Genomic DNA, 12,981 nt, shown 5'->3' with positions numbered 1-12,981 from the left:
CCTACAAAAGATTTAAAAATTAGCCAGGCACGTTGGCACGTGCCTGTGGTGCCAGCTACTCAGGAGGCTGAGGTGGGAGGATCATTTGCGCCCAGGAGGTCAAGGCTGCAGTAAGCCATGATCACACCCCTGCACTCCAGCATGGTTGACAGAGTAAGACCTTGTCTCAAAAAAAAAAATTAAAATTAAAAAAATTCCATTGCTGTAAACGAGACACAGAGTGATGGTTAATTTTATATGTCTACCTGACTAATATACCCAGTATAAAAGTTGCTTAAGCAAGAATGAAATTTATTTCTCTCTTAAGTAAAAGTCCAAACTTCTATAGTGGCTCTGGTTTGCAAAGTTGTCAGTCTCCCAAATTCCTTTTCTCTACTTTGTTAACATAGAACTCACAACATCCATAAATTTGGAGAGGAGACTTTATTTCTTATAAAGGGTTAAAGGCCTGCAAGGTGGCCATCCCACAGGCCAGGAAGTACAATCTCTGGCAAAGACCAGAGACAGGCACTTCAAAGGAGGAGCGGGGGTAGGAACTTGATGCTGAATACGTTGGCTAAACATACATATTCAACAGGTTACAGGAGGAGCTATGAATAATTATGAAGGTCATCCTGACTCATGCGTATTGAACAAACATGCGTGTAACATACAACCCATGTTCACTTTGAGGTGGAGACTTAACTCTTTTTGTTGTTGTTGTTGTTTGTTTTTCGCGACGGAGTCTTACTCTGTCACCCAGGCTGGAGTGCAGTGGCACCATCTCAGCTCACTGCAATCTCTGCCTCCAAGGTTCAAATGATTCTCCTTCCTCAGTCTCCCGAGTAGCTGGGATTACAGGCGTGCACCACCACACTCGGCTAATTTTTGTATTTTTAGTAGAGACGGGGTTTTGCCATGTTGGCCAGGCTGGTCTCAAACTCCTGACCTCAAGTGATTCACCCACCTGAGCCTCCCAAAGTGCTGGGATTCCAGGCATGAGCCACCGCGCCAGGCCTAAGGTGGAGACTTAACACTTAAATGCATAACAATTAGACCCTATAAGTCAAAATGCCTGTTCAGGACAGGAAGGAACAAGGGTGCTTAGCCTCTATAAACTGGCCAGAACCAGCCCATAGTCAGTGGTCTTCTTATCAAGAGAAAGTGGCTGGGTGCAGTGGCTCACGCCTGTAATCCCAGCACTTTGGGAGGCCCAGGCAGGCGGGTCACAAGGTCAGGAGATGGAGACCATCATGGCTAACACGGTGAAACCCCGTCTCTACTAAAAATACAAAAAAATTAGCCGGGCATGGTGGTGGGTGCCTGTAGTCCCAGCTACTTGGGAGGCTGAGGCAGGAGAATGGCATGAACCCAGGAGACAGAGCTCGCAGTGAGCCAAGATCGGGCCACTGCCCTGCAGCCTGGGCGACAGAGCAAGACTCTGTCTCAAAAAAAAAAAAAAAAAAAAAAAAAAAAATTGCTTATCTCAGGTGGTGCTTGTTTAGCTGCTAAACAAAAAGAAAAACTGACAGGGCAGAACTCTGTCTCAAAAAATAAATAAATAAATAGAAAAACTTGTGGCAGTTATAACATAGTTTATTCTTTAAGTGTAGGAGTGCATGACATAACACTTGCCTGGCATGACCTTAGATCTTATGAATAATTTGTTATTGCCACAAAGGGTCTGTTCTGGCAGCCTTATGATCTTTATTTTGACATTAATGCTGGTCAGTTGTTGTGTCTAAACCATAAAAGAGAAGAGGATATAATGAAGCGTGTCTGACCTCCCATCCTGTCATGGCCAGGAACTCAGTTTTAAGGTTTTTCTAGGGTCACTTTGGTCAAGAGGGGTTCCATTCAGTCGATTAGGGGGCTTAGGATTTTATTTTTAGTTTACAACTTACTTCACCATCTCTAGGGTGTTGTCTTTATTTATGTGGTCCAGAATGTCCACATGTGGCCAACTAAAAATTGATGACTATAAGAAAGGGAAAGTTGCTTTAAGGACGACCCCGGTTTCTGGCACACTCTGGCAACTGAAGTCCAGAGCTGAAGCATAAAACCAAAGGAAACAAAAAGCAGTCTCAGAGCATATGATAAATAAAAGAGTTTTTTATATACTGCAGATAGCAATTTTAAAAATCAGTCTTTTTAAGCTCGGAGCACTGGATGCCAACAACCCATAGTTCCTGCACAAAGACGTGGAAAAATCCAGCCACAGGATCTTTCTTGAGCAATAAGGCACACATCATATATAAATGCAGTGATACTGATGGAGGCTGATTTTTTTCAAACAAACTGGGCAGTGTTAGTATGTGTAAAGGAAGTGCAGAAGCACCGACTACAGATGTGGCCACATTCTATAGAGTTGATGTGTTGTATACTAAGTTCAATCTCTGAGCATCCATCCATGCAAACTTGACACTAAATATAACCAGGTAGTATATGACAAAAAAAATTTTTTTTGCAGGGAATTATGGTGGGCACTGTTGGTTATACATACATCTCTGTCCCTTTTCACTCCCTCCTCATCAGTGTTCACCACACAACTGCCAGTTTGGTCTTGGAGTGACCTTGTGTTTGCTCTTGGCCTCCTCCTTTGTTCAATAATCACTACAGAGTCATGGTGAGTTAGGTCAATCACTATAGGTTCTAGAGATTCACAGGTGAGGTCAACTACTTCATCACTTTCCCCAAGTTCTATCAGTTCTGCATCCAAGGCTATTTTAGGTGTTGGGCCTCCTTCTCTGGCTATAGGGAATGCTCAGGCTTGTCTGGAATTCACCATGCTGTCTCAGCTTATTATAGTATTCCATTGTGCTTTTTGGATTCAGTCTTAGAGAAGTAAGTTTTCTGTGCCAAGGTTTACAGCAAATATTAAAACTCTTCAATGTCTCACTGCTGTTGTTCGTCGCTGTCTGACATATTATAAGAATTTAGAGGTCAGATTTCCCGGCATATTTGAACTCTTATTCTGAGTCCAGTCCTGTCTTCACCTCCACAACTGCTGTGCTCCCACAGGGAGTGGATCTTCTGGGAGCCATTTGTAAGGTAGTTCAATCTGAATCTTTAACTGAAAAAAATGAGAGAAAAATTAAGCTTTAGTAATGTCTAAATCAAGACTGATAGTAGTATATGTATAAAATGTATAGCTATATATAGAGAATGTATACCAAAAACTTTTTATAGTTATGCATTTGAACAAAATTTGGAGACCACTGCTGTTGAAACTGAGTGCCCCTCCCTATTCCATGACCTGATGGTAGTGAGGAGGAGGAATCTAAGGGGCACTTACATGAAGAGAAGCACAATATCATTAAACACCCAAGAAAGGGTTAGTACTTCAATTAAGAGCTTTTTCTTTTCTTTTCTTTTCTTTTTTTTTTTTTTTTTTTTTTTTGAGAAAGAGCCTCACTCTGTCACCCAGGCTGGAGTGCAGTGGTGCAATCTTGGCTCACTGCAACCTCCGTCTCCCCGGTGTTCAAGCAATGTTCATGCCTCAGCCTCCCATATAGCTGGAATTACAGGTGCATGGCACTACGCCCAGCTAATTTTTGTATTTTTAGTAGAGATGGGGTTTTGCCATGTTGGCCAGGCTGATATCAAACTCCTGACCTCAGGTGATCTGCCTGCCTCGGTCTCCCAAAGTGCTGGGATTACAAGCATGAGCCACAGTGCTTGGCCCACTCACTCATTTTTTATAAAGTAAAAATGGGAGACCAAAAAATCTCCTTACACACTCCTAACAGCAAATAAGAAATAAACCATTTAGTCTACTTGCAGGTTCATCTTGCCCAGTGTTTTCTTTCTAACAGAGGCAACAAATGAAGTTCTGAAAAATTTATCCCAGATTGTCTTCTAGGAAAGAGAGGATGGAGTTCGAGCACTAGCCATAGAGAGGCTTGGTTTGGGTCTAGGCTCTGTGACTTTTGAGCATGTGACCTAGAAGTTAAGTTGTCAAAATCACAGCATGTAAATCTTTGTAAAAATTAATTAGCTTATAATTTTAAAATAATGCATAATTAGTCATTAGGGAAATACAAATCAAAACCATAAAGAGATACCATTTCATATCCACTAGAATGGTTATAATAAAAAAAGATTAAAAGTATTGGTGAGGATGTAGAAAAATTAGAACTCTCATACACAATGGTACATTCAGCTTTGGAGAACAGCCTAGTAGTTCCTTAAAAGATTAAACATAGAGTTACCATATCACCCAGCAATTCCACTCCTACATATATACTCAAGAGAATTGAAAATCTATGTCCACACCAAAAATTTATATATGAATATTGATAACCACATTTTATTCTCAGTAGCCGAAGAGTGGAAACAACCCAAATGCCCATTAACTAATGATGGATAAACAAAACTTAGTACATCTATACAGTAGAGTATTATTCATCAATAAACAGGAATGAAGAACTGATCCTTGCTACAATATGATGACCTTTGAAAACAGAAGCCAGTTACAAAAGACCACATATTATATGTTTCTGTTTCTATGAAATACTAATAGGCAAACCCATAGAGACAGAAAGATTGGTGGTTTCCTAGGACTAGGGGTTTGGGAGAAATGGGAGTGACACCGAACTGGTACAAAATTTCTTTTGGGAGTGATGAAAATGTCCTAAAATTGAGGTGGTTACACAACCCTGTGAATATACTAAAACCCACTGAAATGTACACTTAAATGTGTTAATTGTATGGTTTGTGAACTGTATCTCAATAAACAAAGATGTAAGCTGGCAAAAATGTTACACAGTACAATGGGACACGAACTGGATTTAGATCGGCAAACCCTAGAACCTAGTGAGGAAATGAGAAGCCCAGCAGGAAAACGGGCGGAGCCCAGAGAAAGGCTTAGGGTTCTGCGCTCCCCCGCATGCACCCGCCTACTTACCGAGATGGTGCTTCTCTTGGGCCCCACAGACACCTGCTTCTCCCCGGATCGCTATTCTCCACTATTTGCGTTTCGCAACCGGCCTGCCCCTCCTCTTTCCCGCTCTGCCCAGGAAAAGAGAGCCCTCGGAAGGAACCTGGGCAGCCCCAGAAAGCAGTGCCCATCACTTTCCAGCTCCATCCACCCAGCAGCCCATCAATGACCTAGATATGCTGTCTGTTCCACCCAGTCCTGCCCGTTAGTTATTCAGCGATGAGAGAGTAGGAAGCTTGCGCTCCAAGAGTGTGCCACTTTCCCGGCCCTCCGTGGCTTCCCAGTCGCGGACAGATACCTGAGCAAGTCGAACCCGGGTGCCTGCCTACACCGGGCTGGGACGGAGGACCGGGCGGCCGCAGGTCAGGGAGGGCAATTGGAGAGAGATAGAAGCAGAGGGAGGGGGAGGCAGAGGAGAAGGTACTCGACGATGGACGCGCCCAGGCTGGGGGCGGCGCCCACAGAGCAGAGCCAAGGTCCCGAAGCAGAGCGTCTCGGTGCAAACTCCTGGAACTGGATAGGCTAAAGCACTAGCTTGTCACCCTTTTAATTCGCTTTTACAGTTTCCGAACTGCCCAATCAAAACCCGAGCCCAGGGTCGCTCGTCACCGGTCTCTGGACAAAAAGCGCTGTTTCAGATTAGAAATCAGGACTTTCCCGTCCTGGTTTCTCTTTCTTCAAAGCCAGCTGCTTTCCGAGAAAGAGGAAGGGCAGGGTTGCTTCCCTCGCCCCACCCCACGCAGTGATGAGCTCAGCAACTTCGCACTCTCTAGATAAGCGATTCTCAGTGGTTGTTCCAATGAAGTCACTTGGAGTATTTATTAAGAGGCTGAGGGCCAGAGGTGGCAGTCCTCTGCAAGCACACTTAATGTATAAAAAAGCAGCCGGGCGCTGTGACTCACGCCTGTAATCCCAACACTTTGGGAGGCCGAGGCGAGCGGATCACTTGAGGTCAGGAGTTCTACATCAGCCTGGCCAACATGGTGAAACCCCTTCTCTACTAAAAATACAAAAATCAGCTGACGGTGGTGGCGCGTGCCTGTAATCCCAGCTACTCAGGAGGCTGAGGCAGGAGAATCGCTTGAACCCAGGAGGTGGAGGTTGCAGTGAGCCCAGATCTCCCCACTTCACTCCAGCCTGGGCAACAGAGACTTGGTCAAAAAAAAAAAAAAGCCTGCATATAATCTGGGCTTACAAGCACCAAGGACATGTAAGAAATGTGTTTTATATTTTTATATTTTTCTATTATTTTATTTCTTGAGTATTTATTGACCATCTACTACCTCAGGCTCATATACACTGAATTTTCCAGGAATATAACTACCAGGTAACTCAAAGGAAGATGTATGTTGGTTTTTTATTTTTGCAGTTTTACCTAGAGATTTTCACCATTTTAGAAAATTACACCAGAACCTGCAATACCATACCTGAATCTGAGCCATCAATACAGCATGCCTCTCAGTCTTCCATGCCGCTGGTTCACAGAGATCCTAGGCAGTTGCAAGTGTCTGGCGCTTCTTTGTACCAGCAGTGCAGCCAAGCTAGAGCATTCACAAGCTAAATTACTTAATTTTCATAATCATATTAGTAAAAGAATCACCACAAAACAATTGTTATAAAAAGGGGTTGTTGGGGGAAAAGGGGCTGTTGAATATGATTAGGGTTGAAACCTCTAATCCACACTGCAATCCTGGGGATGGTGCCCACCTCAGTCTGCCAAGCCTGAGCTTGGATACTGAGTTTCTATCCTAGAAATCTGTCAGATAAGGCTCCATTACATAAATGACTTGGTTGCTGCATCATCACTAGGAACCCTTCATTCTCTTAACCTTTCCTGGCCTCAGTAAAAAAAAAAAAAAACAAACAACCTTCATTCTGGAAAACCCCTATGCTGCCAGAAAAGAGCTCTACCTGTAGGCCTACCTTTGGAGGAACTGTCCAGAATGAGTCAGGGCCATCTTGTTACCGAAAGCCTTTTAGGGAAAGGGATTCTCCCGTAGTTTCTTCTTTCACCAGATCAGTGCCAAGAAGTTTTCCATTGTACAATATGAGTATCCCTAATCCGAAAATCTAAAATCATAAATGCTCCAACATCTCAAACTTTTTAAGCACCAACATGATGGTCAAAGGAAAGGGTCATTGGGGCATTTTGGATTTTAGATTTTCACATTAGAGATGCTCAACTGATAATTAGCAAATATTCCAAAAATCCGAAAAAAAATCCAAAATTTAAAACACTTCTGGTGCCAGGCTTTTCGGATAAAGGATATTCAACCTGTATCTCCCTGCTGTGGTAATTTGCTCTAATGAGCTGTGAAAATAAAGAACCACTGGAAGTAAAAGCAGTTGCCTGGAGTCTTGCATCTTACAGAGCCCTTCTCATTGCCATCCTCTTCCCAGAACCACCCTAAAAGAGTGCCCGGCACAAAGTAGACACTCCATATTTATTTAACAAATGATTAAGTGAGTAAATAAGTAAATTTATGATATAGGAATAATTATCCCATTTTATGGATATGGTGACAAAGGCTGAAGTCAGCAATATGACTCTTTTCTAATTTCTTTTGTGGAATTAGGATTCAAACTCAGGTCTGAGTCCAATATCATACACACTGTAATGCTATCCCCTTAGAAACTTTGAACTTGTAACGGAAGTTTGGGGTTGCATGTGTTATGGGCCCAGCAGAGGATATTGACAGGAAACATGCCTCACCCAGATCTGGCTTTATGAGCCAGTCCTCAGCTTTTGCGTAGTTTGCTGCTAAGAGCTAGCATCTGAGATTACCCTCAGTCCTGCAGATTACCCTCAGACACTGGAGGGAGCTGGAAGTATCTCAGAGTTTTATGTTTCACCTCGTTCCACAACCCTGGATAGCCAAAGACAGGCTGATGAAGAGCACCAAAGCCCAGCTCCTTTGTGTTAAGGCAGGAAAAGCTCTGAGGTGTGTTCTTTGTTCTAGAGCTTCCCGTGTGATCAGGCTGAGTGTAGGACTTCTGAAATCACGCTCTCGCTTGGCTTCTTCCCATTCCCTGTCCTTCATCCCCCACTCCTTTACTGTTCTTTTCCTAGTAGCCCCCTACTTTTTTTTTTTTTTTTTTTTTTTTGAGACAGAGTTTCACTCTTCTTGCCCAGGCTGGAGTGCAATGGCGCGGTCTCAAAGAGCCCTTTCTTAACAAGTCATTTGCATCCAAATCTTTGGCTCAGGGCCTGCTTTTGCAAGACTCCACCTAAGACACTCACTGACTCTTCAGATGATGAAAATGGCATGCACACTTGCAGACAGCTAAGGATTCTGTCTTAGTCTTTCTGTTGCTATAACAGAATACCTGAGATCAGGTAATATAAAAAAAGAGGCCAGGTGCGGTGGCTCATGCCTGTAATCCCATCTTTTTGGGAGGCCGAAGGCTGGAGGATCACTTGAGGCCAGGAGTTTGAGACCAGCCTTGGCAACATAGTAAGAATCTGTCTCTACAAAAAGTTTTTAAAAACTAGTGATGTGGCCGGGCGCAGTGGCTCACGCCTGTAATCCCAGCACTTTGGGAGGCCAAGATGGGTGGATCATGAGGTCAGGAGATCGAGACCATCCTGGCTAACACGGTGAAACCCCGTTTGTACTAAAAATACAAAAAATTAACCTGGCGTGGTGGCAGGCGCCAGTAGTCCCAGCTACTCGGGAGGCTGAGGCAGTAGAATGATGTGAACCCAGGAGGCAGAGGTTGCAGTGAGCAGAGATTGCACCACTGCACTCCAGCCTGGGCGACCTAGCAAGACTCCATCTCAAAAAAAAAAAAAAAAAATTAGTGATGCATGGTGGTGTGCATCTGTAAGCCCAACTACTCAGGATGCTGAAGCAGGAGGATCACTTGAGCCCAAGAGTTTGAGGCTGCAGTGGTACAATGACAGAGCAAGATCCTATCTCAAAAAAAAGAAAGAAAGAAAAATGTATGGAAGAGGCTGAGAAGTTCAACGTTGAGGGGCTGTATCTGGTTTGCTTTGGGTGAGGGCTTTGTTCCACATCATAACATGGCTAAAGATATCAGAGAGGCATCATAACATGGCTAAAGATAAAGATTTAGAGGGGCACGAGAGAGAGAGTGAAACTGGCTTTTATAACAGACCCATTCTCAGGATAACCCATTAATCCATTAATCCATTCATGAAGGAGCCCTCATGACCCAGTCACCTCTTAAAGGCCCTACTTCTTAATACTATTATGTTGAGGATTAACTTTCTTTTCTTTGCCTCATTATTTTTTATTTTTTAATTTAATTTATTTTAGATAGATAGATAGATAGATAGACAGACAGATACAAGGTCTCACTATATTGCCCAGACTGCTCTTGAACTCCTCCTGTGTTCAAACAATCCTCCTGCCTCAGCCTTCCAAGTAGCTGGGACTACAGGTGTGTGCTACCACACCCAGCTAATTTTTGTTTGTTTGATTTTATTGAGAGGAGGACTCACTATGTTGCCCAGGCTGGTCTCAAACTCCTAGGCTCATGCGATCCTCCAGTCTCAGCCTCCCAAAATGCTGGGATTAGAAGTGTGAGCCACTGTGCCCAGCCAGGGTTAAGTTTCAACATGAATTTCAGAAGGGACAAACATTCGAGCCATAATAAATGATGAGAAAACCGCTTCAACTATGCTGTGTCATTCAGCGGCAGCAAAAGTCCTCTCTGTTTTTCTAAGTGAAAACAGTAAAAAGAGGAAGTGCCTGTAATCCCAGCACTTTGGGAGGCCAAGGCGAGCAGATCATGAGATCAGGAGTTTGAGACCAGCCTGGCCAGCATGGTGAAACCCCATCTCTACCAAAAACACACACTCACAAAAATTAGTCGGGCATAGTGGTGCATGCCTGTATTCCCAGCTACTCGGGAGGCTGAGGCAGGAGAATCACTTGAACCTAGGAAGCAGAGGTTGCAGTGAGCCGAGATTGCGCCACTGCACTCCAGCCTGGGCAATACAGTGAGACTCTGTCTAAAGAAAAAAAAAAAGAGGAAGTGGTCCATGTGGTCCGTGGGGGAGGGGAAGCCTGCACATCATTGCAGGCTTCAGTTGTGCCTGTGTGTCTTACCAAAGACATAGATAACTCCTCAGTTTCTTAGACTTTTTAATCACCTATGTTGTGGAGGACCAAAGATGTCTAATAATTGCATTCAACTAATGACAGGAGATATATAGAGTTTAGTGCATAGTAAGTGCTTAATATATGCTCGACTGTTATTTTAATTGTATTTATCAGTTTTTTTTTTTCTATTAGGCCTTCTTGTAGCTCTCCAAAGTACCAGAATAATTTCTATGCACAAACTTTTCAATCAAGGCAATCACAGATGTTTTATTATTTATTTTATGATATCTAGAACCCAAATATTAGCCTTCAATTTTTTTCCTATAGGTCTAGACTCCAGGGAAAGACAATGCCAATTTTTCCCCCTAAAACTTTGATGGCTGCATCACAGACAAAATTTTTTTTATTATAGGAAATGGCTGGGTGTAGTGGCTCTGTAATCCCAGCACTTTGAGAGGTAAGACTGGAGGATCGCTTGATCCCAGGAGTTCAAGACCAGCCAGGGAAACATAGTGAGACCCCCATCTCTACAAAAAAATACACAAAAAAATTAGCCAGGAATGGGTGGTGCACACCTGTGGTCTCAGCTACTTGGGAGGCTGAGATGGGAGGATTGCTTGAGTCCAAGAGGCTGAGGCTGCAGTGAGCCAAGATTGTGCCACTGCACACAAGCCTGGGTGACAGGGTGATACCCTGTCTCAGAAAAGAAAAGAAAAGGAAAAAAAGAAAAGACCTTGAGTTTTGCTTCAAGGGTTTACAACACAAAAATGACAAGTAAAAAGCAACAGCCCAAAAATACTGTGAAAGTGATTGTTGACAAAACTAGAAAGACATGTCCATTTGTGACATGTTTTCCTTAGGGATCATGAAAAAAAGTAAGATATAAAAATTATTATTTAACAGTAGCCCCTTTTTTAAAGGAGGATACAGTTAACCTTTGAACAATACGGGTTTGGGGTGCAAGGGTCTACTTTTTTTTTTTTTTCTATTTGAGGAACTTGCTTCATCGCCCAGGCTGGAGTGTAGTGTTCTGATCTCTGCTCACTGCAGCCTCAACATCCCAGGCTGAAGTGATGCAAGCGTCCACTTTTTTTTTTTTTTTTTTTGGTGACAAAGTCTTGCTCTGTCACCCAGGCTAGTGTGCGGTGATGCAATCTCCGCTCACTGCAACCTCCGCCTCCTGGGTTCAAGTGATTCTCCTGCCTCAGCCTCCCAAGTAGCTGGGATTACAGGTATGCACCACCACACCCAGCTAATTTTTGTATTTTTAGTAGAGATGGGGTTTCACCATGTTAGCCATTTTTTTTTAAAGAGACTGGGTCCCGGCTGGGCACGGTGGCTCACACCTGTAATCCCAGCACTTTGGGAGGCCGAGGCAGGCGGATCATGAGGTCAGGAGTTTGAGACCAGCCTGACCAACATGGTGAAACCCCGTCTCTACTAAAAATACAAAAAATAATTAGCTGGGTGTGGTGGCGGGTGCCTGTAATTCCAGCTACTCAGGAGGCTGAGGCAGGAGAATCGTTTGAACCTGGGAGGTGGAGGTTGCAGTGAGCCGAGATTGCGACATTGCACTCCAGCCTGGGTGACACGGCAAGACTACGTCTCAAATAAATAAATAAATAAATAAATACGTACATACACAAATAAATACATAAATAGAGAGAGAGACTGGGTCTCACTATGTTGCCCAGGCTTGTCTCAAACTTCTTAGCTCAAGCAATCCTCCTGCCTTGGCCTCCAAAAATGCTGGGATTACAGGTGTGAGCCACCATGCCCCACCTAGTTTGTTTTTTTAAAATGGCTTCTTACACATATTTTCTAGAAACTAATTTTTCTTTCAGCAATATAGTATGGGTATTCTTCCATGTCAGTATGTAGGATCTACTTCTTTATTACTGATGTTGGGACTTTTCAGTTTTATTTGCATTGCACAATTATATTTAATAAGGTTAATTAAGCTTCCAGTATTCCTCCTCTTTGCTTGCTCTCTTCTAAAAAGAGGAACTAAGGCATGCTCCAAAGGAACTGTGAAAGTTGATCATACAAACTGGGTCATTTTTGTCTTACTCAACTAAAACAGAGTCAAGAAGCCAGGGAGAAGCACTCAGGGCACAAAACATAGTTCCAAAAATGCAATTTTCTTCAAGCCTGGCAGCTGAAACTGCCTGCTATCACCTGAAACCAGGTTTAATTAATGGTTACTGAAATGACCTGCTACAACTCTGAGACTAGTTCTGTTCATTGTCATCATTTGCCAGTCAAAACTTGCCAGCTCCTCAAAACCTTACTAGCACCAGTGAAATTTTCTCAGAGCGATAAGTAACATTTTCCCATTTTATAAAACCTTTTCGTACTTCAGGCATGCCAAAGACCAGCTGGTCTGTGTATATGCCCTGAGTTGCAATTCTTTCCTCCCAAATAAAACATTTTAATTTCAGAGATTCAACTCTATATTTCATTTGACTTTGACATACTATTACCTTGTAATATCAGCCAGCAGAGCAGCCCCTCACAAAATAGCTCTGTTGAATGATATGGAATGGAGAGGGTGTTCTTTATGATTGAACTCAATGGGTCTGTCAATCTTGGATGTACATTAAAACTATCTAGAGGTTTTTTAAAAAATAACACTATACCTGGGCTCCATATCGAGAGATTATGATTTAATTGGCCTGGATGGGAGTCTGGGAAGCTGGTGAGGTGTTGTTGTTGTTGTTGTTGTTGTTGCTGTTTTTGAGACGGAGTCTCACTCTGTCACCCAGGCTGGAGTGCAATGGCACGATCTCGGCTCACTGCAACCTCTGCCTCCGAGGTTCAAGCGATTCTCTTGCCTCAGCCTCCTGAGTAGCTGGGATTACAGGCGCGTGCCACCGTGCCCGGCTAGTTTTTGTATTCTTACTTGAGACAGGTTTTCACCATGTTAGCCAGGCTGGTCTTGAACTCCTGACCTCGTGATCTGCTCACCTTGACTTTCCAAAGTGTTGAGATTAC

The 12,981-nt window shown here is 43.3% G+C and overlaps 1 long non-coding RNA gene across 2 annotated transcripts; it reads right to left on the bottom strand.

Annotated features, from left to right (window-relative positions):
- Positions 1–1,559: 1,559 nt before the first annotated feature.
- LOC129014488 (uncharacterized) lies at positions 1,560–5,623 on the bottom strand. 2 transcript variants are annotated; one of them, XR_008494231.2, is made up of 2 exons: positions 4,886–5,623; positions 1,560–3,052 (listed from the first exon to the last, which is right to left on the bottom strand). It is a non-coding gene; the product is annotated as an uncharacterized LOC129014488 (long non-coding RNA). The 2 variants fall into 2 exon arrangements; XR_008494232.2 differs by having other exon boundaries at positions 5,217–5,623.
- Positions 5,624–12,981: the final 7,358 nt, after the last annotated feature.

Source organism: Pongo pygmaeus, chromosome 16 (assembly GCF_028885625.2).
Source record: "Pongo pygmaeus isolate AG05252 chromosome 16, NHGRI_mPonPyg2-v2.0_pri, whole genome shotgun sequence".
NCBI classification, from domain to species: Eukaryota; Metazoa; Chordata; class Mammalia; order Primates; family Hominidae; genus Pongo; species Pongo pygmaeus.
The sequence above is the reverse complement of the archived record's forward strand: the minus strand, read 5'-3'. Positions and strand labels throughout refer to the sequence as shown.